Genomic DNA, 26,719 nt, shown 5'->3' with positions numbered 1-26,719 from the left:
CACAGGTAGCCCAGGTTTTGATGTCACTTGAAAGGGGACTGCCTTGTTCAATTTCTTACCCTTCTACAGTTTCCCCAGCCCTATGAGCAATGACCCCCTTTATCTAATGAATGAGGAGCTACTCCTGCCTTGCAAATCTCAGTTCAACATTTGGCAATGAGAATCAAACCTGGGCTATTTAGTGCAGCAGTAAATGGCCCTCCACATTAGCCCCCTGGCATGCTAAGCTGTTAGGTTGTTTTACTGTTGTTAAAGTTACATTTGTTAGGTGGAGTTGCTGCCCTTCCAAACAAACTCAAGCAGTGCCTGATACTGATGTAGGAAGCACAGGTAGGAAACATGTACCATCCAGGACCTGACTGGTCAGACAGTGTGGCTGGGCTGCAGGTAAGAAGCACTCTTCTGTCTGCAAAAGCAGGAGCATGGATTATGATGATGAAAAGAAGGAAAGAAAAGGATACCACTGGACAATCCTGGTTGTCGTGCTTTGCTGTGACTAAACTAATTACATGGGCTTGATTAACCATTAATTTATAGCAGTTCTTAAGTGAACCACTAATTGTCATAGGGCCACAGAGAAAGCAGGCCAGAGGCACTGAGTACTCTGGTGAGGCAGACCAGCAGCCAGTGTCACATGCACACTGGAGCCAGGAAGAATCTGAGAAACCATGAGACATGCATGGAAACGAAGGAAAAATATTCAGGGTGCTTCAGTGGGGTGTGTGTGGGTGTGTGTGTGTGCGCGCGCGTGCCCGTGAGAGAGAGAGAGAGAGAGAAGGAGAGACAGAGAGAGAAGGAGAGACAGAGAGACAGAGAGAGAATATTTCTGCAAAGAAAGGAAAATGCCAGTACTATATAGCTCCACGCAGCCAGCTTGCAGGGTTGAGTTGGCATTTGGTAACTTGGTAGCGGCTGCCAGTGTGTGTGTGGTGAGAGAAGAGGGAATAGACAACAAGAAAAACACATAGAGCTTAAAAAAAGATGTAAAATGATTCACTTCATGCCATATGGACAAAAATGTTGTCACAAAAATAAGGCCAAAAAATAGTGCCAGGTTAGACTTTTAGTTCAAAAACATATGTATAATCATCCCCATGAAGATGAATTTTAATTAGTATTTTGATAGAGAGAAACCAGATATTTTTTTAACCTGCTCTGTTCTTGTTTTCTGTTCCTCTCCCAGTTTTAGCCCCCATTAAACATTCATATACTGTATGTTTTGTGTCTGTATGAGGAAAATGCCTTATCCCTGAATTGGTGGGAATGCAAACATCTTGGTTTTCTGTGGCATACAAAATATCTTCCCAGTGGCGCTCGCAAGCAGAAACTTATCACTGGGAAATCTAGAGGACTCTCTGAGCCCCGGGTACACCGGGAAGGAAGGAAGCCATATGCCTTTTCCTTTTGTCAATGGAGGCATCTGCACCCATTTGGTTCCCCAGATCCGTTCTTCACACCCATCCACATCTCATCTCTCTGGGATGCCTTTTAAAAATGAAATAAGTTGAGTATATATACATATCATGATGTGACAGGGCAGTTTTAGAGAAAAATGGATAAGATTGTGATTTCAGAACCTTTTAAAAATGGGACATGTTAACTTACTGATGCATAAATATAATAAATGCTCACATTATTAGTTACACTCCACCTGTTTCTAAAAGGGACTGGAGATGACAGTACTCATCGGAAGATACTGTGCTGAATTATCTTCCCGGAGCAAAGTTCTTTCCCACCTTAAATGAGGTGCTTCGATTAATGCCCTGCATGTGATAATGAGATGATGATGCAACAAAATGCTTATATTAGCAATGATTTTGCTGCTTAGGGAGCCATCCAAACCCAGGTCTTTTTCACCCTAAAGGAATACAGGAGGGTCAGATAGTTGAATTAAAAATGATGCAAGTGAATAAAAAACCTGGTATTAAAAATCAAATCTTGGTGAAAAGCATTAACCTATTCCATAATCTTCCTGGGTTTTCTTCTGAGCATTAGTTTTACTTCATGCTATTCCAAGGGCAAAGGTAAAATCAACCACAGTCTTAAGAAAGGGACATTTTACCACCCTCTTGGGTTCTCTCGGGGATTTCTCAGACTTTTATTTTTTGGAAAACACTATCACTACCATTCTTTTTTTCTCTCTCTTCTTCCTCTTCTCCTCTGAGGAAACTCTGGTCCCTTCAACGAGAGTGTGATGCCTCAAAGGCTCTTGTTGAGTACATCTTCTTGGTGCAGACAGTTTTTGCTGGACTTACTGTCTAACCTTGACTCTTCCTCAAAGCCATTAATCATCATTCCTTTAACCATTACAACAACAGGGAATGTGACACACTGTGACCTCAAGCCACAAACCAAAATTCACGTCCATCCATTACATCAGGACTGCAGCAAAGGTGACCTGGGCATTATTTATAAGCTGCCTTATTTTTGGAAGAGTGGAGAAAGCTATTGCTAAACACACCTGCCTGCCTTCGGAATACTATATTATTTCCTTGAAACTCTTTGCAAGCTTTTGTGTCAGACTTCTGTTGCATCCAGTAGATTCATTCATTCATTCATTCATTTATTCATTCATTCTATCGCTATTTTCAAGCCCCTAAAGTTCTAAATTTAAGGAAAGTTAAGGGTTGCTCCTTGCTACCTAGATGTTTGTACGTAGGAGAATGTTTGCTGGCTCTTATGTTTCTAGGACTTCTAGTAGGTTTAGGTTAGTTTAGGGTTTCAAAAACATCTTGTGAAATGAAGAAATATTTAGCAAAGTTCTAAAATGCATTTTCTCTCCCTTAATATCAACCAAAACTATTTCATAATTGCTTTATTCACAGAGATCTATATTCAAGACTAGAAATAAATTTGAGCTCCAGTAAAAGCATCAAAGGTATTTCAGGCTTCCCGTCCTACTCCTCTCCCATATCAGAAATGTGGAGTCAGTTGACACCAGCTCAAGGAGACTTAGGCAACCTCCTTACCCACCAGTGGTTTCCTGAGAAGTAACATGAGGAGTTACAAAACATTATTTCAGGTTATTAATTGTAACATTATTTACAGTTGCAAAATATTGGAAATAACCTAAATCCCCATTCATAAAAGACATGTTGAATGAATTAAAATATGTCCATACAAGTATCACGCAGTTATAAAAAATAATGAGGAAGATCTCTATGCACTAATATGGAGACATTTCCAGAATATATTTAGGTGAAAAATTTTAGAAACTTCAAAGAGTGGAGACAATACGCTATCTTTTGAATTAGAAAGAAGGGCAAATAAGAATAAATACATATATAAGCTTATTTTTACAAAAAGGAATACAGGAACGATAAGCCAGAACTAATGAAAATAATTACATATAATGTGTGGGTGGAAATGAATAGAAGGGATAGAGATGGAAACAAGCCTCCTAAGAGTTACCTTTATAGATAGGTTTGACTATGTAAATATCATACATAGTTAAGAAATAAAATTTAATCAACAAGGATGGGAAAATATCTGTGATGTTCGTTACTAACATTGATGGAAAGCTAAATGGTAATCATTGTTGATGGTACTTTGGACAAATACTCTACTAAAGAACAAAGAGGAAGTGAAGAGGGAAGCATTTAAGAGATTGATACCTATTGAATTGTATGTATATTACTGGTACTTTCCTATTAAATTTAATCTTCACATTTTATTTATGCTTAATTTCTACAACTAATAGGGATCCCTTTTCCTTCTCTCATGCTATTCCTTTTGTCAAGAGAGGAGAAAAAATGAAACTATTAATAGTTTTCTCAACCTTGGCAATAATTTGAGTCAGTGATGTGATTTCATATCATGTATTCAGGGGCGAAGGGAGGATACAGAATCAGTGCATATTCTTTGCCAGTTTCTAAGTCATTATAATTATAAAAAAGTAACACATTATAGGAAGTATTACTTGCTTCCTGAGCCGTATTGTTTTTTCTCTTTACTTTTTAGTTACAACACAAACAATGCCAATAATATACCATTTTCTACTAATACGTAAGTAGCTCCCTGACTGTGCAACGTGCTTTAGGAGTTAATCCTTTAGGAGACAAGAAAGTAACTATTATTAAAACTATTTTGAGGAAATGAAATATGCCTATGGAAAAGAAGAAAAAAAGGTCTGATAATTTCTAATTTATTCAACTAATGGGTTTTCCAGTGGCCCAAAGTATTATAAAAAGTTTCCTAGCTTCTTCCCTGGATGACTCTGATTCAGCATGTTCACATGGGCTTCTTTGTAAAACAAGGGTGTGAAGATGTGTATCATTTTCAAATTGGTTTGTCTTGGGCCTACTTTAGGCAATGGGTTTTTTTTTAACTGTTCCCCCTCTGATTTTGGCAATAGGTAGGTGTAGCTGTAGATTCTCATTCTCAACTCTTGATCCTGTTACCGCTGCTCACCTGAGGGAAGCAAAGGAAAAGGGGGCATGTGTGTGTCACCCTCAGGTTCACTTTCTTTGTCTCTGTAGAATTGTGTTCAACTTAATAAAATTTTATGAGCACCTACTGTGTGTCTTGGGTAATTCCTTGTGGACTTGAGTCATTCCTTTTACCTAATGACTTTCTAATTAAAAAGGCAAAATTTCGTAGCATTTCACATAGTGCAAGCATTCTGAGGATTAAACACACCAAGGAGATTAAAAGCTAGATGACTAGAGTGATGTGTGGAGTGAGCACCCTGTATGTTTCTAATGAGAATGAAAGGAATTTAGTAAGCCTAAATAGCCTCTGGGAAGCTAAGGTTTTAGTTATGAGATAAGTCAGTGATCACGTTATTAAAGAAAGTCATACCATTGCACTTATCAGTGCTTTTCATCATGCAGTGACATAGTGAAAAAAATAATGAAGTGGAAAAGTCAGTTCCCTGTATCAAAAGCTATGAAAGATAAGTGCTCCCAGCCAAAGAAGGCAAGATCTGGAATTTTTTAAAAATGTGGATATATAGAATAAATATGCAACCCTCCTGATAATGTTGGCTGATGAAATGAAATTTGCCAACTGTAATTCTGGCACCGAGAGACACATATAGTGCCTGCGTGCACACACGCACACATACGCACACACATACACACCCTCAGCATATCCTTAATCATTTGCTATCTTATTTACATTTCATTTACTAGAGTAAATTCTATCATTTGAACTTTTAAAAAATATATTTCAATATTACTTAGGGAAAAATAAGAATGTGATTGGCTTTCAAATAGCTTATTACCATTCAAATACTCTCAAGCTAAATTATATTAAAAAAAAAAAAAAGAAGGAACCCTGTTTCAGCTTCCAAAACACCCTAAATGGAGACTTAGCTCTAAGTAATCAAAATTGCTTTAGTTGTGCAGAGCGGCATTAAAAGCCTTGTCCACTAATTGAGTGAAGCGGCACTACTGAAGCAGTCTTGTCCCCTCATTAGATGATCTTGCAGGCACTGTTTGTCATCCTGGGTTGCTAGGCTCATCTAACAGTACTGCTGGCTCAAATTAATGGTAATTCATTATGACACACTATGTCCTTCCAGTGAAACAACAATGCAAAGCCCCTAGGGCATCTGTCTGCCACTAGTACTTCTTTATCACATTCCTTCCCACTTTAGTTCAAGCGACCACCTTTGTATGAACCTTCTAACTTCTTTAGTTAACTGGTGATTGGAAGTGCACCTTGACTCAAGAATTACATCCAGTTTCCCTCCACTAATGTTACTGAGGGAAAGAGGGTATCTAACAATAGGCCAAGTCAGTCTGGAAAATGATGCCATGTTCTGAAGGAAGCAAGGTGCGTTCCTTTGTACGTGTGTACAGGGACTACTTTTGGAATACAGATACCTCCCCTGTAATAAATCACAGGGAATATTAGTAGAAAATACTGAGATAGAATATTCATAAATGTGATATAAATCCAGAGAATGAAAGCGTTCTGACTGTATGAGCTTGGTTATTTAACACATTTGGGAAGAATCTTCCGATGTATGTGATGAGCATTGCTGTTCAAAATGCTGCTTTTCTACTCTGACGAGCAGGCAGAATGCTACTACTAGGGAGAAGGTTCTAGCAGTGATGCAAGTGGACACTTCCTCCTAGCAGCTCTAAATTGTATGTTTGTATCTATCAGTCATTGTGTTGATTCAGCTAATTTGTTCTGTCCACGGAAGAATGACTCAACTCTACCTGTAAAGGGTGGCTAAACAATGTCCGGACACATCTTTTCTCCGAAAACCTCGAATGGCCCATGAATGTAGAACACGTTGCATGTATTGACCAATCGGCTCCACAGTGTTGGAATTGGTGGTGCATAGTCAGTATGGGGTACAGGAGAGTTGTGGCACTCACTGTTTTCCCAAGGCTGAGCCTAATCTCACTGTAGGACATCTACTCCAAGCAGTGTGGGCCTGGTGGGATTAAAACAGCATTAAAAGCCTGCATACTCACACACCATTTATTGTTCGAAATACCACAGTTAAATTCATTCCTTTGGGTTATATTTTTTAAAAAAAATCACTTTTCTTGATATCATCTAATTGCTTAGACCAGTAATAACCTACAATTAGTTATTAGTAATCGTTTGTTCATTTATTTAGCTAACATTTATTTCTGTTAACTCTATTCTTTCATAAAATACACTAACAAAATCCATCAGTTCAGAACTACTCATTACCTCATTTCACAAAATTCTTGCATGAAATATAGACATATCTGCTTTTATGTAGTAGTTCTTTCTTTTTTTTTTTTTTTGGCTGTTTTGGGTCTTCGTTTCTATGCGAGGGCTTTCTCTAGTTGTGGCAAGCGGGGGCCACTCTTCATCGCGGTGCGCGGGCCTTTCACTGTCGCTTCCTCTCGTTGCGGAGCACAGGCTCCAGACGCACAGGCTCAGTAGTTGTGGCTCCCAGGCCTAGTTGCCCCATGGCATGTGGGACCTTCCCAGACCAGGGCTCGAACCCATGTCCCCTGCATTGGCAGGCAGATTCTCAACCACTGCGCCACCAGGGAAGCCCTATGTAGTAGTTCTTAACGTGTCTTGACTGAATGCCTGCTTTCTTCACCAAATCTGTTCCATCGACATTCAGTCTTTCAGGGAAGAGCAACTCCATCCTTCTATTTGCTCATTCCAAACACCTGGGAGTCTTCATTGACTCCTAGCTTTCATTCACACCCATATCCAATTCATTTGCAAATCCTATCTCTAAAAGATACATATTCTGATTCACCACTGCCACTCTGGCTCAAGATGACATAAAGTATTGCCTGGAATATTAAAATAGACTCTACCTTTACACCTACCATTGTCTATTTCTAACGTAGCTCTGGAAATAAATGGGGGCATTTTTGGTTGTTGAGTGGCATGGACATATATACACTACCAAATGTAAAACCGATAGCTAGTGGGAAGCAGCCGCATAGCACAGGGAGATCAGCTCAGTGCTTTGTGACCACCTAGAGGGGTGGGATAGGGAGGGTGGGAGGGAGGGAGACGCAAGAGGGAAGAGATATGGGAATATATGTATATGTAAAACTGATGCACTGTGTTATAAAGCAGAAACTAACACAACATTGTAAAGTAATTATACTCCAATAAAGATGTTAAAAAATTAAAAAAAAAAAGTTCTGGGAATTACTACTGGCATTTGGTGAGCTGAGTTTAGAGATGACCTGCCATGTGCTTGGTGGTAAGGACAAAGAGAGGTTGGCCACTCACAATGCCAATAGCAACCCTATTGAGAAATACTGAGCCCATTAAAAATCTAAGTCACAGAATATCCCACTTCTGCTCAACCCCCTCCAATGACTGCTAATTTTTCTAAGAACAAAAGCCAGTATCCTTACGATGGTGTACAGGTCTTACACAGTCAGTCCTTTCCCCTGCCGCGCTTATCTGATCTCATTTCTTACTGTTCTCTCGTCACTTACTACATTGCAACCACTCTGAAAATACAGTCGCGCCAGCATGCTATTCCTGCTGCCTGAAAAGTTCTTTCCCCAATATGCATGTCTGGCTCCCTCACCTCCTTACTCAACTGTCCTCTTTCTCAGTTACCCTGCTTAAAACTGCAGATCCTCCTTTCAGATTCCTATCCACAAGCTGTTTTGTCTCCAAAATACTTGTCAACATCTAACATATTAAGCTACATTCTTTTCTGTCTTCACTCACCAGACTTTGAGCTGCGTAAGAGATTTTTGTCTGTTTTGTTCCCTGCTACTCTCACATTGTGTAGAATAATATTTGGTATATAATAGGCGCTCAATAAGTAGTTTTTGAAATGAATGAATTACTCATAACAACCTTGGGCAGTATTGCATTAAAGAAGTGGGCATTTAAAAGCTGAGAGGCTAGTAGATTTGTCGAGACACATAGCTTAGTAAAGAGAGGGATTTGCACCTGTTCTCATAAGTACATTTATTTATTCATCTGCTAAGTATTTATTAAACTCCAATTTAAATCAGGCACTGTTCTAGGTGCTAAAGGTAAAGCAATGAACAAAATAGGCAAGGTCTATTTTGCCTAAAATGTTTTAGATCTCTAAAACAAACTAGTTTTAGAGATGCGAAGTGCTATGCAGGAAATAAAAGAAAAGGAAGAAGGGATAGTGACAGGTGGTGATGGGGAGAGGCCTCCAATTTTTGTGCTTATCCCACTGTAACCTGACTAGCTCATTTCCATATTAGTAACAAGTACTTTATTGGATACATTCACAAACACTTGAAAAGAGAAAGAAATGGGGAATTGGTATATGGACAAGTATGTTTTGAAGTGATCTGTGTGGTCTGTTGGAAAGAAAATGGATTTTTTTAAATTGAAGTATAGTTGATTTACAATATTGTGTTACTTTCAGGGGCATGGCACAGTGATTCCATATTTTTGTGGATTATATTCCATTATAGATTATTACAAGATAATGGCTGTAATACCCTGTGCTATACAGTATATCCTTGTTGCTTATCTATTTTATACATAGTAGTTTGTATCTGTTAATCCTGTACCCCTAATTTCTTCCTCCCCCTTTCCCTCACCCCTTTGGTAACCACAGATTTGTTTTCTATATCTGTGACTCTGTTTCTGTTTTGCGTATACATTCGTTTGCATTTTTTTCGATTCCACATGTAAGTGATATCATACATTATTTGTCTTTGTCTGACTTATTTCACCAAGTGTAATATTCCCTAGGTCCATCCACATTGCTGCAAATGGCAGAATTTCATTCTTTTTTATGGCTGGATAATATTCCAATTGTCTGTTGGGCATTTGAGTTGCTTTCGTGTTTTGGCTATTATAAATAGTGCTGCTATGAACACCAGGGCGCATGTATCTTTTCAAATTAGCCTTTTCATTTTTTTCCGGAGTGGAATTCCACTCCTGGAATTCCGGAGTGGAATTCCAGGCGTGGAATTGCTCATATGGTAGTTCTATTTTTAGTTTTTTGAGGAACCTCCATACTGTTCTCCATAGTGGCTGTATCAATTTACATTCCCACCAACAGTGTAGGAGGGTTCCTTTTTCTCCACACCCTCTCTAGCATTTGTTATTCGTAGACTTTTTGATAATAGCCATTCTGACAGGTGTGAGGTGATATCTCGTTGCTGATGTCAGGAAGTCTTGAGTTCAAATCCCACCTCTGCCACATGCTGACCATGTGACCGTGAGCAACTAAGTTTAACTCAGTATCCTCATTTGCTATGTGTTAACAACGCGCACTTCATAGGGTGGTTGTGAAGTTAGTGAAGAGTCAGTGTAGATGAGATGTCTAATGGATAATAAAATAAGTCAGTAAATGTTTTTTAAAAAAGATTTTTGGTTAATACATAGGAAATGGACCTGGATGGGGTGCTCCGGTGGGTGTCTGTTTTCTGAGGAGGAAGATGGGGTTATTATAAGGGCACTAAGTGCCAACTCAGAACTTTTGCAAAACCCTTTGATCCCCACACTTAAATAGCATTATACAATTTGTATAAAGTTTTGATATTCTATTTAATAAACTTTTGTTATTATGAAAGTTATATAATTTATTGGAGAAATATTTAGAAAATGTAGATTAGCAAAAGAAACTAAGCAATTTTTGTAATTCTAAAATTAATATTGTAACATTTTGGCACTAATCCTTTGAGTCATTTTTATATCTTGTGTGTGAATGTGTGTGTGTGTGTGTGTGTGTGTGTGTGTGTGTGTGTGTGTATGTATCATTGGTTATGTAAACTACAAATCTTCTATTAACCAAAATTAATCTTTTAGAACATTAATATTTTGGAACAGAATTACTGTTTAGGAACTTTCAGGCACTGGAGTCACAGGAATGTGTATTTGCATCTGGGCTCTGCTAATTACTAAGCCTCTTTTCCTCAGCAGATGAGTAGGGAGGTGATCTGTAGTTTATTTGAGTAATGCCCTATTGTTAGCCATTTTGACTCATTCCTTTTTTCATATTATCAATAATTTCTAGAAAAATATATTTGTGGATAAACTTTTCTTGTTTTTGGAATTCTTTCCTCAGGATATATTTTCCAGAAATGAAATTACATAGGAGCATGTGTAAGACTGCTGGTATAGATGATCCAAATATTTTTCAAAAAATTTGAACCACTTTTAACTTTTAGTAGCAACATATGAAAGGCCCCACTTTACCATACCTTTCCAGCATGGGGTATTATAACAAAAACTTGTGTTAATTTGACACAAGTGGATACTTAACTTGTGTTAAGTATCCACCCATAAGTGGATACTTCCATATATATGCTAAGTTGCCATTTGTTAAGTCCCATGAAATGAAAAGTTCCTCAATATCCCTTGGAGAGTTAGGAAAGACTTCACTGAGAAGGTACAATGATTGGATTGGGTCTTGAGGGAAGAATAGGTAGAGAAGAATGGCAGAACATGGAAAAATTGTCTCACGTAGGGTTTGAGACTTAAAGCAAGGAGAACAGCTAAGGAAGGGATCACTCATAATAGTTAAGGTAAGAGAAGAACATGAGTGTGGAGAAGGGTGATACCTATGGAAACAGAGAGGAAGGGACATATTTTATAGATATTTGAGAGATTGGGTGAGGATGATTCAATGGCCAATTAGATGCAACAGGTAAGGGAGAGGAGACTCCCTCCATTATTATCATGAGGACTTTTTAATTAAAGAGTTCTAAATTTATATAAATCACTCATTTATTTACCATCTTCTGAGTTCAGTTAAATTAGAAATCATAACTTACGGCAAACACTATCCCTGTTCACTTGGTAGAAGTAGGTAGGCATGTTGTTTTATCTCTCAGCATGGCTTACCACTCCCTTCTTCTAGAAAGAGCATACCCCCATACCTATATACATACTCTTTCTTTTGGTTGAACTGTTTCTCATTATCTGCCCACCACAAAGGCACATGATATAGTCTTGGCCAGTCATAGAACTTCATTCTGCTGGCCATTATGAATGATATAAAGAAAAAGCCCTAGTTTTCCCAATATGCATGCAAAAATCTTTTCTGCTATGATATTTCACCTCCCATTGAATGGTAATTAAAATTTAGTTAAAATGCCTGTATATGTTCTTGCTGTGGTGTGAAAGATTATAATAAGAGGGATAAGACTGTCGAACATTGTTTGAATACCTACAGTGTTAGGTACTTAATGGACTAGGCACTCGTGCACTTGACATGCACTCATTTTATTCTATTGTTCACCCAATAAAGCATGCATGATTTTAATTCCCATTTAACAGATGAGGAAAGGAAGGAACCAAGACTTAAAGTAACTTGCCAGTGGTCATCCATATAGGCTGGAGATGGGATAGCCAGAATTAACAAATTCTTGATAGAGGAAATGTGGCATTTTTGTTCATTACCATAAGAAACAATACTAATAAGTAAGCATCTTTTCTATATATAATCTTCTATAACGTTATAATCTTCTAACATTAAACTTTACTTGCAATTACTCAGAATTTCCTTGGAACAAACCGAGATTATTGATCTTCTATTTTTCAGTTGATAATTATTTAATTAGCTTGGTAATCAACTATACAAATGCTATTTCTATTTGGTGATGATGATGATGCCATGTTATGTACATCTGGTATGGATCATCTCATTTCTTATTTTATCACTGGAAATTTCTATTGTATAATTTTTCACCTTATTTCATTTACTTATATACATTATAATGTCTGCTGTACTGTTAATTTATAAAAGGCAGAATTCATATCTGATTAATCTTCTTAGCCTTCAAATTAGGCTGAAAAAAGAAATTAACATTTATTATTGGGTTCTGTAACATTTATTACTTTAATTAATTCTCACTTTAAAAATGAGAAAACTAAGGTTCAGAAAGGTTTTGCCACCTATCATAAGTTGAGGCCTGAACTTAAACTCAAGTCTAGATGATCTCAAAACTTGTTCTTTTTATTTCTCCATTCTGCCTTATTATATAAGCAATATCTTATGGTAAGTGCTCAGTAACTTTTTTGTTGAATAAATGAATAGATAGATGGTTGCTATTCAACAGATTTGCAGCTGAACTCAAAGCAATGTGCATGCACAGTTAAGAGAAGGCAGCAGACCTTATATAAATTTCAATGGCAGAAATTATACTTGAATAGTCAAACATGTATTGACTGACAAAGAGTTTAGTCATTTTAGGTTGTGTAACTAGAATTGATCACATTGCTTAATCTTATAACTCTTATTATATCATTGAAATTGGGTAAATATGAGATAGCCCCATAGGGTAATGTAGCTTCTGAGTACTTGTTTAAATGAATTCATATTAAAATTGAAGGTTTAAATAGATAGGATTGGTAAACTTGAATTTTATGTCGCTGAAACTTGATATTTTCAAAGTATATGTTTCCTCACATACGTATCTAATTTTGTTTGGCAGCTAAAGTATTCCTTTTTAACAGTCATTCTTAAGTAGAGAATTCTAAAATCACAAAAGTGTCTACATGATTTACAGCTTTTAACAAATTGTATTCTGAACTATCACCATACTTTGGATGAAAAGATTTTTTTCTACACTACCAGCCCTGAAAAAGTGAAAATTATACTTGGATTTTATTATAATACTTGAGTTCTATTGGAAGACTAATCTCTGAAGACTAGTTTAAGAGTAGAACACCTTACTATTATTTTATTATTGGTATTTAATCTTGGCATGCCATTAATGTTATGTCAAGCAATAATCTATCAAAATATAAAATTTCTTTGGTATCATCTTAACATAAACTTTTTCAAGACAGATGTGGGTACTTTTCCTTTTAAAAATGGGGATAATGTGTTAACATGTCTTTGTTTTATCTGTGTAATTTTTTAAAAACTGCTTTATTGAGTTATCGTTTATATACTATACAATCTGCTCATTGAAAGTGTGCAATTCAGTGTTTTTCAGTAAATTCAAGGAGTTGTTCAATATCACCACAGTATAATTTTAGAACATTTTCATCTAACAAAAAGAAGCTATTAACAGTTGCTTCCCATTACCCCACAAATCTCCTTTCCCTATAATTCTAAGTAACTGCTAATCTGCTTGATGTTTCTATAGATGGTAAATCTATAGAATAGGTAATATTCTGGACTTATAAATGAAATCATACAATATATGGTCTTTTGTTATCGGCTTCTTTTATTTGGTATAATATTTTCAGGGTTCATCAATGCTGTAACACGTACTCCATTCCTTTTTATGGCTGAATAATATCCCACTGTATGGATGTATCACATTTTGCTTATCCATTCATCAGTTGATGGACATTTAGATTGTTGCCACATTTCGACTATTATAAGTAATGCTACCATGAACATTCGGGTGCAAGTTTTTGTATGGACACGTGTTTCATTTCTCTTATGTATGTAAGTACATAGGGGTGGAATTGCTGGGTCATATGGTAACTCTGTATGTAACATTTTAGGAACCACCAAACTATTTTCCAGAACACCTGCAGAATTTCACATTCTTACCTGTGACATAGATGGTTCCAATTTCTCTACATTCTTATCAGCACTTGTTATTATCTCTTTTTTAAAAATAGCCATCCTAGTGGATGTGAAGTAGTATATCATTGTGGTTTTGGCTTGCATTTACCTAATGGCTAACGTTGAGTATATTTCCTAGTCTAATTGGCCATTTTTATATCTTCTCTGGTAAAATATCTATTCAGATTCTTTGTCCATTTTTTAATTGGATTGTTTGACTTTTTAATATAGAGTTTTAAGAGTTCTTTCTATATTTTGGATACAAGTCCTTTATCAGATCTATGATTTGCAAACATTTTCTCTCATTCTGTAGGTTGCCTTTTCACTTTCTTGATGGTGTACTTTGAAACACAGACATTTTGTATTTTGATATAGTCCAATTTATTGATTTTTTTCTTTTGTTACTCATTTTATCTGTTGGTGTTGTATTTGAGAAACCATTGCCAAACTCAGGGTTACAAATATTTATGCTTTCTTCTAAGAGTTTTATGGTTTTAGCTCTTACATTTAGTTATATCATCCATTTTGAGTTAATTTTTATACGGTTTTGAAGTAAAGATCTAATTCCATTCTTTTGCATGTGGATATCTAGTTTTCTCATAACCATTTGCTGAAAAGACGATTATGTCCCAATACCAGTTCTCTGACATCAGCTGAGTGTCCTATCATTCAAATCAATCTGATGCTAACTATTTGGAGTTAGCACCAGATCCCACGAACCAAAGGCTAAGGTCCCCAGTAAGACTGCCCTTACTTCAGAAGAGAGCTGCAAGTGGGGTCCCCAGGCAAGGGGCACTTCTGCCTGGTTGAATTGGCTACAGATTTGGAAGCTCCCACGACACTGCTTCAGGTTCCGTAATTCACTAGAATGACTTACAGAATTCATGTAAGTGCTTAATTATGATGACTGTTTTATTGTAAGGAATTCAAATGAGCAGCCAGATGAAGAGGTATATAGAACAAGGCCGAAAGGGTTGTGGAATGGGAGTTTCTGTCCTTGTGGAGCCAGGGTTGCCACCCTCCTAGTACATCAATGTATTCACCAAGCAGGAAGCTCTCTGAGCTTGTTGTTCAGAGTTTTTATTGACATAATTATAGACATGGTTGATTAAATCATTGGCTATGTCATTAAACTCAATCTCCAGCCTCTCAATCTCTTCTCCCCAGAGGTTGCGTGGGGGAGGGTCAGGGGTTGGGGGGTGGGAGGTGTCTCAAAGTTCCATCCCTCAAATCACTTGGTTGCTTTTTCTGACATTCTCTCCCAGCCTGAAGCTATCTGGGAACTCTGACAAGAGTCACCTCATAGCATAACAAAGTCACACATGCCACTCAGGGAATTCCAAGGGTTTTCAAAGCTCTGTGTCAAGAATCAGGAACAATAGCCAGGTCATGGAAGCAACCTAAATGCCCATCGACAGACGAATGGATAAAGAAGATGTGGTACATATATACAGTGGAATATTACTCAGCCATAAAAAGGAACGAAACTGGGTCATTTGTAGAGACATGGATGGATCTAGAGACTGTCATACAGAGTGAAGTAAGCCAGAGAGAGAAAGACCAATATCATATATTAACGCATATATGTGGAACGTAGAAAAATGGTACAGATTAACCAGTTTGCAGGGCAGAAATTGAGACACAGATGTAGAGAACAAATGTATGAACACCAAGGGGGGAACGTGGCGGGGGTGGTGGTGGTGATGGTGTGATGAACTGGGAGATTGGGATTGACATGTATACACTAATATGTATAAAATGGATAACTAATAAGAACCTGCTGTGTAAAAAAATAAATAAAATTTAAAAATACAAAAAAAAAAAAAAGAACCAGAAACAAAGACTTTATTTATTTATTTATTTTTTGTCATATCATAACTGTTCTTTCCCCCATTGAATTGTCTGGGCAAGTGTGTCGAAACTCAATTGACCATAAATGTCTAGGTTTATTTCTGTACTCTCAATTCTATACCATTATCTATATTTGCATCCTTATGCCAGTACCACACTGTATTGATTACTGTAGCTTTGTCTTTAGTTTTGAAGTGGTAAAGGATGCATTCCCCAACTTTTTCTTCTTTCTCAGGATTGATTTAGCTATACTGGATCCCTTGCATTGCCTTATGAATTTTAGGAACAGTTTGTCAGTTTTTACCAAAAAAGCCAGCTGAAATTTTATAGAGATTGTGTTGAATCCATAGATCAATTTGGGGAATATTTCATATTAAGAATATTAAGTTCTCTGATCCATGAATGTGGGATGCATTTTCATCTCTTTTAGATATTCTTTCATTTCTTTCAGTAGTGTTTTAATTTTTAATATACAAGTCTTCCACTTACACTATTGAATTGATAATTATTTTATTTTTTTCACGCTGTTGTAAATGAAATTGTTTTCTTAATTTTATTTTTGTAGTGTTTATTACTAGTATATAGGAATCCAGTTGATTTTTAAAAATATTTATTTATTTATTTGGCTGCGCCAGGCCTTAGTTGCAACACACAGGATCTTACCTGGTATGTGTGGGATCTTTGTTGCAGCATGTGAGATCTTTTTAGTTGAGGCATGCGGCATCTTTTAGTTGCGGCATGTGCACTCTTAGTTGTGGTATGTGGGATCTAGTTCCCTGACCTGGGAATGAACCCGGGCCCCCTGCATTGGGAGCATTGGACCACCAGGGAAGTCCCCAACTGATTTTTATATTGATCAAGTATCCTGCAATATTACTGAACCTGTTCATAGTTTTAATAGTTTTTTTTAGTGAATTACTTAGGATTTTCTAAATAAAATTAACATTGTCTACAAGTATAGTTTACTTCTTCCTTTTCAACCTGGATGTGTTTTATTTCTGTTCTTTCATAATAAACCTGGCTGTAACCTCCAGTACAGTCTTTTTTTTTTTTTTTTTTTTTTGCAGTACACGGGCCTGTCACTGTTGTGGCCTCTCCCATTGTGGAGCACAGGCTCAGTGGCCGTGGCTCACGGGCCCAGCTGCTCTGCGGCATGTGGGATCCTCCTGGACCCGGGCACGAACCCGCGTCCCCTGCATTGGCAGGCGGACTCTCAACCACTGCGCCACCAGGAAAGCCCCAGTACAGTCTTTTTTTAAAAATTATTTTTTATTTTACTATTTTTTAAACATCTTTATTGGAGTATAATTGCTTTACAATGGTGTGTTAGTTTCTGCTTTATAACAAAGTGAATCAGCTATACATATACATATATCCCCATATCCCCCCTCTTGCGCCTTTCTCCCTCCTGCCCTCCCTATCCCACCCCTCTAGATGGTCACAAAGCACCGAGCTGATCTCCCTGTGCTATGCGGCTGTTTCTCGCTAGCTATCTATTTTACATTTGGTAGTGTATATATGCCCATGCCACTCTCTCACTTCGTCCCAGCTTACCCTTCCCACTCCCTGTGTCCTCAAGTCCCTTGTCTATGTCTATGTCTTTATTCCTGTCCTGCCCCTAGGTTTTTCAGAACCTTTTTTTTTAGATTCCATATATATGTGTTAGCATACAATATTTATTTTTCTTTTTCTGACATACTTCACTCTGTATGACAGTCTGTAGGTCCATCCACCTCACAACAAATAACTCAATTTCGTTTCTTTTTATGGCTGAATAATATTCCATTGTATATATGTGCCACATCTTTTTTATCCATTCATCTGCCGATGGACACTGAGGTTGCTTCCATGTCCTGGCTATTGTAAATAGTGCTGCAATGAACATTGTGCTACATGACTCTTTTTGAATTATGATTTCCTCAGGGTATATGCCCAGGAGTGGGATTGCTGGGCTGTATGGTAGTTCTATTTTTGGTATTTTAAGGAGCCTCTATACTGTTCTCCATAGTGGCTGTATCAATTTACATTCCTACCAACAGTACAAGAAGGTTCCCTTTTCTCCACACCCTCTCCAGCATTTATTGTTTACAGATTTTTGATGATGGCCATTCTGACTGGTGTGAGGTGACACCTCATTGTACTTTTGATTTGCATTTCTCTAACGATTAATGATGCTGAGCATTGTTTCATGTGTTTATTGGCAGTCTGTATATCTTCTTTGGAGAAATGTCTATTTAGGTCTTCTGCCCATTTTTGGGTTTGGTTGTTTGTTTTTCTGATATTGAGCTGCATAAGCTGTTTATAAATTTTGGACATTAATTCTTTGTCAGTTGCTTCATTTGCAAATATTTTCTCCCATTCTGAGAGTTGTCTTTTCGTCTTGTTTATGGTTTTCTTTGCTGTGCAAAAGCTTTTAAGTATCATTAGGTGCCATTTGTTTATTTTTGTTTTTATTTCCATTTCTCTAGGAGGTGGGTCAAAAAGGATCTTGCTGTAATTTATGTTTTTCTCTAAGAGTCTTATAGTGTCTGACCTTACATTTAGATCTTTAATCCATTTTGAGTTTATTTTTGTGTAAGATATTAGGGAGTGTTCTAATTTCATTCTTTTACATGTACCTGTCCAGTTTTCCCAGCACTACTTATTGAAGAGGCTGTTTTTTCTCCTTTGTATATTCTTGCTTCCTTTATCAAAAATGTGAACATGTGTGCGTGGGTTTATCTCTGGGCTTTCTATCCTGTTCCATTGATCTCTATTTCTGTTTTTGTGCCAGTACCATATTGTCTTGATTACTGTAGCTTTGTAGTATAGCTTTGTAGTATAGTCTGAAGTCTGGGAGCCTGATTCCTCCAGCTCCGTTTTTCTTTCTCAACATTGCTTTGGCCACTCGGAGTCTTTTCTGTGTCCATACAAACTGAAACTTTTTGTTCCAGTTCTGTGAAAAATGCCATTGGTAGTTTGATAGGGATTGCACTGAATCTGTAGATTGCTCTGGGTAGTAGAGTCATTTTCACAATGTTGATTCTTCCAATCCAAGAACATGGTATATCTGTCCATCTGTTTGTATCATCTTGAATTTCTTTCATCAGTGTCTTCTAGTTTTCTGTATATAGGTCTTTTGTCTCCTTAGGTAGGTTTATTCCTAGGTATTTTATTCTTTTTGCTGCAATGGTAAATAGGAGTGTTTCCTTAGTGTCCCTTTCTGATCTTTTGCTGTTAGTGTATAGGAATGCCAGAGACTTCTGTGCATTAATTTTGTATCCTGCTACTTTACCAAAGTCATTGATTAGCTCTAGTAGTTTTCTGGTAGCATCTTTAGGATTCTCTATGTATAGTATCATGTCATCTGCAAACAGTAACAGCTTTACTTCTTCTTTTCCAATTTGGATTCCTTTTATTTCTTTTTCTGCTCTGATTGCTGTGGTTAAAACTTCCAAAACTATGTTGAATAATAGTGGTGAGAGTGCACAACCTTGTCTTGTTCCTGATCTTAGAGGAAATGGTTTCAGTGTTTCACCATTGAGAATGATGTTGACTGTGGGTTTGTCATATATGGCCTTTATTATGTTGAGGTAAGTTCCCTCTATGCCTTCTTTGTGGAGGGTTTTTATCATAAATGGGTGTTGAATTTGTCAAAAGCTTTTTCTGCATCTATTGAGAGGATCATATGGTTTTTCTCCTTCAATTTGTTAATATGGTTTATCACACTGATTGATTTGAATACACAAAGGATCCTTGCATTCCTGGGATAAACCCCACTTGATCATGGTGTATGATCCTTTTAATGTGCTGCTGGATTCTGTTTGCTAGTATTTTGTTGAGGATTTTTATATTTATGTTCATCAGTGATACTGGCCTGTAGTTTTCTTTCTCTGTGGCATCCTTGTCTGGTTTTGGTATCAGAGTGACGGTGGCCTCATAGAATGAGTTTGGGAGTGTTCCTCCCTCTGCTATATTTTGGAAGAGTTTGAGAAGGATAGGTGTTAACTCTTCTTTAAATGTTTGATAGAATTCACCTGTGAAGCCATCTGGTGCTGGACTTTTGTTTGTTGGAAGATTTTTAATCACAGTTTTAATTTCAGTGCTTGTGATTGGTCTGTTTATATTTTCTATATTTTCCTGGTTCAGTTTCGGAAGGTTGTGCTTTTATAAGAATTTGTCCATTTCTTCCAGGTTGTCCATTTTATTGGCATATAGTTGCTGGTAGTAATCGCTCATCATCCTTTGTATTTCTGTAGTGTCAGTTGTTACTTCTCCATTTTCATTTCTAATTCTATTGAATTGAGTCTTCTCCCTTTTTCTCTTGTTGAGTCTGGCTAATGGTTTATCAATTTTGCTTATGTTCTCAAAGAACCAGCTTTTCGTTTTATTGATATTTGCTAGTGTTTCCTTCATTTCTTTTTCATTTATTTCTGATCTGATCTTTATGATTTCTTTACTTCTGCTAACTTTGGCATTCTTTTGTTCTCTTTCTGTAATTGCTTTAGGTATAATGTTAGGTTGTTTATTTGAGATGTTTCTTGTTTCTTGAGGTAGGATTGATTGTATTTCTATAAACTTCCCTCTTAGAAGTGCTTTTGTTGCATCCCGTAGGTTTTGGGTCATTGTGTTTTCATTGTCATTTGTTTCTAGGTATCTTTTCATTTCCCCTTTGATTTCTTCAGTGATCTCTTGGTTATTTAGTAGTGTATTGTTTAGCCTCCATGTGTTTGTATTTTTTACAGAGTTTTTCCTGTAAGTGATATCTAGTCTCATAGCACTTTGGTTGGAAAAGTTACCTGATACTATTTAAATTTCCTTAAATTTACCAAGGCTTGATTTGTGACCCAAGTTATGATCTATCCTGGAGAATGTTCCATGAGCACTTGAGAAGAAAGTGTATTCTGTTGTTTTAGATGGACTGTCCTATAAGTATCAATTAAGTCCATCTGGTCTAATGTGTCATTTAAAGCTTGTGTTTCCTTTCATTTTCGGTGATCTGTCCATTGGTGAAAGTGGGGTGTTAAAGTCCCCTACTATGATTGTGTTACTGTCGATTTCCCCTTTTATGGCTGTTAGTATTTGCCTTATGTATTGAGGTGCTCCTATGTTAGGTGCATAAATATTTACAATTGTTATATCTTCTTGGATTGATCATTATGTAGTGTCCTTCTTTGTCTCTTGTAATAGTCTTTATTTTAAAGTCGCTTTTGTCTAATATGAGAATTGCTACTCCAGCTTTCTTTTGATTTCCATTTGCATTGATCATCTTTTACCATCCCCTCAGTTTCAGTTTGTATATATCCCTAGGTCTGAAGTGGTTCTCTTGTAGACAGCATATGTACGAGTCTTGTTTTTGTATCCATTCAGCCAGTCTATGAGTCTTTGTCTTTTGGTTGGAGCATTTAATCCATTTACATTTAAGGTAGTTATCAATATGTGTGTTCCTATTACCATTTTCTTAATTGTTTTGGGTTCGTTATTGTAGGTCTTTTTCTTCTCTTGTGTTTTCTGCCTAGAGAAGTTCCTTCAGCATTTGTTGTAAAGCTGGTTTGATGGTGCTGTATTCTCTTAGCTTTTGCTTGTCTGTAAGGTTTTAATTTCTCCATTGAATCTGAATGAGATCCTTGCTGGGTAGGGTAATCTTGGTTGTAGTTTCTTCCCTTTCATCACTTTAAATATATCCTGTCACTCCCTTCTGGCTTGCAGAATTTCTGCTGAAAGATCAGCTGTTAACCTTATGGTGATTCCCTTGTATGTTATTTGTTGCTTTTCCCTTGCTGCTTTTAGTATTTTTTCTTTGTATTTAATTTTTGATAGTTTGATTAATATGTGTCTTGGCATGTTTCTCCTTGGCTTTATCCTGTATGGGACTCTCTGCACTTCCTGGACTTTATTGACTATTACCTTTCCCATATTAGGGACGTTTTCAGCTATAATCTCTTCAGATATTTTCTCAGTCCCTTTTTGTCTTCTTCTGTGACCCCTATAATTTGAATGTTGATGTGTTTAATGTTGTCACAGATGTCTCTGAGACTGTGGTGAATTCTTTTCATTCTTTTTTCTTTTTTCTGCTCTGTGGTAATTATTTCCACTATTTTACCTTGCACGTCACTTACCCATTCTTCTGCCTCAGTTAGTCTTGTATTGATTCTTTCTAGAGAATTTTAAATTTCATTTATTGCATTGTTCATCATTGTTTGTTTCCTTTTAGTTCTTCTAGGTCCTTGTTAAACATTTCTTGTATTTTCTCCATTCTATTTCCAAGATTTTGGGTCATCTTTACTATCATTACTCTGAGTTCTTTTTCAGGTAGACTGCCTATTTCCTTTTCATTTGTTAGGTCTGTGGGTTTTTATCTTGCTTCTTCATCTGCTGTGTGTTTCTCTGTCTTCTTATTTTGCTTAACTTACTGTGTTTGGGGTCTCCTTTTTGCAGGCTGCATGTTCGTGCTTCCTGTTGTTTTTGGTGTCTGCCCCCAGTGGCTAAGGTTGCTTCAGTGGGTTTTGTAGGCTTCCTGTTGGAGGGGAGTAGTGCCTTCCTCATGGATGAGGCTGGATCTTGTCTTTGTGGTGGGCAGGTCCACGTCTGGGGGTGTGTTTTGTTGTGTCTGTGACGTTATTATGATTTTACGCAGCCTCTCTGCTAATGGGTGCGGTTGTGTTCCTGTCTTGCTAGTTGTTTGGCATAGTGTGTCCAGCACTGTACCTTGCTGGTCGTTGAGTGCAGCTGTGTCTTAGCATTGAGATGGAGATCTCTGGGTGAGCTTTCGCCATTTGATATCACGTGGAGCTCGGAGGTGTCTGTTGGACCAATGTCCTGAACTTGGCTCTCCACCTCAGAGGCACAGGACTGACACCTGGCTGGAGCACCAAGACCCTGTCAGCCACATGGCTCAAATGAAAAGGGAGAAAAAAAGAAAGAAAGAGTAAAATAAAATTATTAAAATAATAAATAAAAAATTATTAAAACTAAAAAAATTTAAAAAGTGATTAAAAAAAGGAAAGAAGAGAGCAACCAAACCAAAAAACACATCCACCAATGATAACAAGCACTAAAAAGTATACTAAAACAAAGAAACAAACAAACCAAAACAACGGAGAGACAGAGCCCAAGTACAAATGGTAAAAGCAAAGCTATACAGACAGAATCACATACCGAAGCATACACATAAACACTCACAAAAAGAGAAAGAGAAAAAAATATATATTTATATATAAGAAAAAAAAAGGAGGAAGAGAGCAACCAAATCAATAAACAAATCTACCAATGATAATAAACTCTAAATACTAAACTAAGATAAGCATAAAACCAGAAACAAATTAGATGCAGAAAGCAAACCCCAAGGCTACAGTTGCTCCCAAAGTCTACCTCCTCAATTTTGGGATGATTCGTTGTGTATTCAGGTATCCCACAGATGCAGTGTACATCACGTTGACTGTCCAAATTTAATCCACTGCTGCTGAGGCTGCTCTGAGAAATTTCCCTTTCTCTTCTTTGTTCGCACAGCTCCTGGGGTTCAGCTTTGTATTTGGCCCCACCTCTGCGTGTGGGTCAACTGAGGGCATCTGTTCCTGCCCAGACAGGATGGGGTTAAAGGATCAGCTGATTAGGGGGCTCTGTCTCACTCAGGCTGGGGGGAAGGAGGGGTACGGAAGGCAGGCAAGCCTGCGGTGGCAGAAGCCAGCTTGACATTGCAACAGCCTGAGGTGTGCTGTGTGTTCTCCCGGGGAAGTTGTCCCTGGATCATGGGATGCTGGCAGTGGCGGGCTGCACAGGCTTTTGGGAGGGGAGGTGTGGATAGTGACCTGTGCTTGCACACAGGCTTCTTGGTGGCTGCAGCAGCAGCCTTAGCACTTCATGCCTGTCTTTGGTGTCCGTGCTGATAGCCGCGGCTCGCGCCCGTGTCTGGAGCTCGTTTAGGTGGTGCTCTGAAACCCCTCTCCTCGTGCACCCCAAAACAATGGTCTCTTGCCTCTTAGGCAGGTCTAGACTTTTTCCTGGACTCCCTCCTGGCTAGCTGTGGTGCACTAGCTCTCTTCAGGCTTTGTTCATGCAGCCAACCCCAGTCCTCTCCCTGGGTTCTGACCTTTGAAGCCCGAGCCTCAGCTCCCAGCCTCCACCTGTCCTGGTGGGTGAGCAGACAAGCCCCTCGGGCTGGTGAGTGCTGGTTGGCACCGATCCTCTGTACGGGAATCTCTCTGCTTTGCCCCCTGCACCACTGTTGCTGAGCTCTCCTCTATGGCTCCAAAGCTTCCCCCCAACCCTCCCCTTGTTTCCACCAGTTAAGGGGTTTTCTAGTGTGTGGAAACTTTTCCTCCTTCACAGCTCCCTCCCGGAGGTGCAGATCCCATCCCTAGTCTTTTGTCTCTGTTTTTTCTTTTTTCTTTTGCCCTATCCAGGTATGTGGGGATTTTCTTGCCTTTTGGGAAGTCTGAGGTCTTCTGCCAGCGTTCAGTAGGTGTTCTGTAGGAGTTATTCCACGTGTAGATGTATTTCTGATGTATTTGTGGGGAGGAAGGTGATCTCCGCGTCCTACTCCTCTGCCATCTTGAAGGTCTCCCTCCAGTACAGTCTTGAATAGAAGTGACATGAGTGGACACCCTTGTCTTATTTCTGATCATAGTGGGAAACCAGTCAGTCTTTTACTACTACGTATGACAGTTGTGAGGTTTTTGTAGATGCTATTTATTAGGTTCAGGAAGTTCCCTTCTATTGCTAGTTTGTTGAATGTTTATATCATGGAAGGGTGTTGGATTTTGTCAAATGTTTTTCAGCATCTATAGAGGTGATCGTATGGTTTTGTGTTTTATTTTATTAGTATGATATGTTACATTATTTGACACTTAGATGTTAAACCAACTTTGCATTCCTAGGATAAATCCCACTTAGTCTTGGTGTGTAATTTCTTTTACTATTTTGTAGCCTTTAAAAGAATTTAGGTACCCCAGAAACCACCCCAAATTATTGTTTCTTTCAAAAATGAGAAGTCTTATATAAACTAATAATCAAAAGTTATACAGGTAACCTGGTCCTAGATCATCTCTAAATCCCTGGCTCTAGTATGTTAGATCAATATCCTAGAAGTAGAATTCTGTTACCCTGAGCATATCATTTTGAAGTCTTATTTAAAATACTAACCACAGGGCTTCCCTGGTGGCACAGTGGTTAAGAATCTGCCTGCCAATGCAGGGGACGTGGGTTTGATCCCTGGTCTGGGAAGATCCCACATGCTGTGGAGCAACTAAACCCGTGTGCCACAACTACTTGTGCTCTAGAGCCCACGAGCCACAACTGCGGAGCCCACGTGCCACAACTGCTGAAGCCCACGTGCCTATTACCCATGCTTTGTAACAAGAGAAGCCACCGCAATGAGAAGCCCGCACCCACAATGAAGAGTAGCCCCCACCCTCCATGACTAGAGAAAGCTGGCGTGCAGCAACGAAGACCCAGTGCATCCAAAAATTAATTAATTAATTAATTAACAATACATAAATAAAATAAAATACTAACCACATAATCTGATTGATGGTACACGTAACTGTACCCTCCTAGGGCATAAACGTTATGTAATTTATATTTATACAATTTTAATGATCATGTTTCAAGATCATAAAAGTCAGTAACAAATGTTTAAACATTTTGAAACCATTTTGAAACCATAATCATTCTGAGGCCAAAGTTTAAACAGCTGAGAATAGATAATGAACCTCTCCTTATAAAAAAGAATTCTAGGGCTTCCCTGGTGGTGCAGTGGTTGGGAGTCCGCCTGCCGATGCAGGGCACACGGGTTCACGCCCCGGTCCGGGAGGATCCCACATGCCGCGGAGCGGCTGGGCCCGTGAGCCATGGCTGCTGGGCCTGCGCGTCCGGAGCCTGTGCTCCGCAACGAGAGAGGCCACAACAGTGAGAGGCCCGCGTACCGCAAAAAAAAAAAAAAAAAGAATTCTATACCGATAAATAAATAATAAAATAATGATAATATAGTTACATGTATTGAAAATTTTTTAAATTTTTGGATTTATATCAAGGCTATGAAACCATATTACAGATCAAGAAAATAAACCTTCAAAGAGGTTAGATAAGTTTCTAAAGACATAAAGCTCTTCTGTCATGGGACCAATGCTTAAATCCTGGTCTTTGGGGTCTGGCTCAGATAAAGTGACTAAGTATCAATACAGTGTTTCTGGGTTTAGTTTGCTATTTTTGTTTTTATTGTTTTAACGTAGAAATTATCCAGTGAGTTTGTAAACCCTTTATTCTTATACAACTTAGTATCCTAGTACAATGTAGCACTGTGCTTTGGTAAGTGCTAGTCTGTAGTTAATAAATTTCAGTGCCTGTTAGCCTGTTATCCTTGAAGTATTGTAGTTGTAAGTAAGGGTGCATTATAAGTATATTTTAAGTTAACCATTATGGACTATAAGAATGGTTAAAATTGTTTCTCTCAATAAAACTGGGCCCAGGGTGATCATAGGCTACATACATGCACATGTGCTTACATGACTGAAGTAATAATATAAAAATTTTAAAAGTGATTTAATCGAAACAGCTTCAAGATAATTGGTTCACATTTTTTTTACATTTCAACTATCATTATATCTTGCCTGTCATTTATGAAAGTTTGTTTTTTGAGTGTTCATTTATTATTCATTCATTAGCTATTAACTGGCATAGTCCTATGAGTCTGACGTTGTGTGGCTATGAATCTGGTCTAGAAAAAATTTTAGAATGAAATTACTTAATATTTCTTCCAAAGTTATGTAGTAGAAATCTTAACTCTCTTTATAATGTTTAATTTTTTTTCACCTAAGTATTTGAAAATTGCTTTGATTTTTTTCCCTAAATACTTGTCTTTCTTTGTTATTTTTTTCTTAGCATTGCAAGAAATAGATAATATCAAGGACATCAGGAGTGGGAGAGATTGCAGACTCAGCAGGTCAG

General features: G+C 37.8%; 1 protein-coding gene across 6 annotated transcripts in view; it reads left to right on the top strand.

The window, feature by feature from the left end:
• SOX5 (SRY-box transcription factor 5) overlaps positions 1-26,719 on the top strand; it is a 992,020-nt gene that overhangs the window by 317,116 nt on the left and 648,185 nt on the right. For 5 of the 6 annotated variants that reach the window (XM_033430324.2, XM_033430322.2, XM_033430323.2 and 2 more), the window contains one exon: positions 26,654-26,714. The exons of the other annotated variant lie outside the window; for it this stretch is intronic. The gene's annotated coding sequence lies outside the window, so the exon portion shown is untranslated. The remainder of the gene's footprint in view (positions 1-26,653; positions 26,715-26,719) is intronic. 6 annotated transcript variants of the gene reach the window in all.

This window comes from Orcinus orca, chromosome 11, assembly GCF_937001465.1.
Source record: "Orcinus orca chromosome 11, mOrcOrc1.1, whole genome shotgun sequence".
In the NCBI taxonomy this organism is placed as follows: Eukaryota; Metazoa; Chordata; class Mammalia; order Artiodactyla; family Delphinidae; genus Orcinus; species Orcinus orca.
Note: the sequence above shows the minus strand (reverse complement) of the source record. Positions and strands in the feature narration are given on the sequence as shown.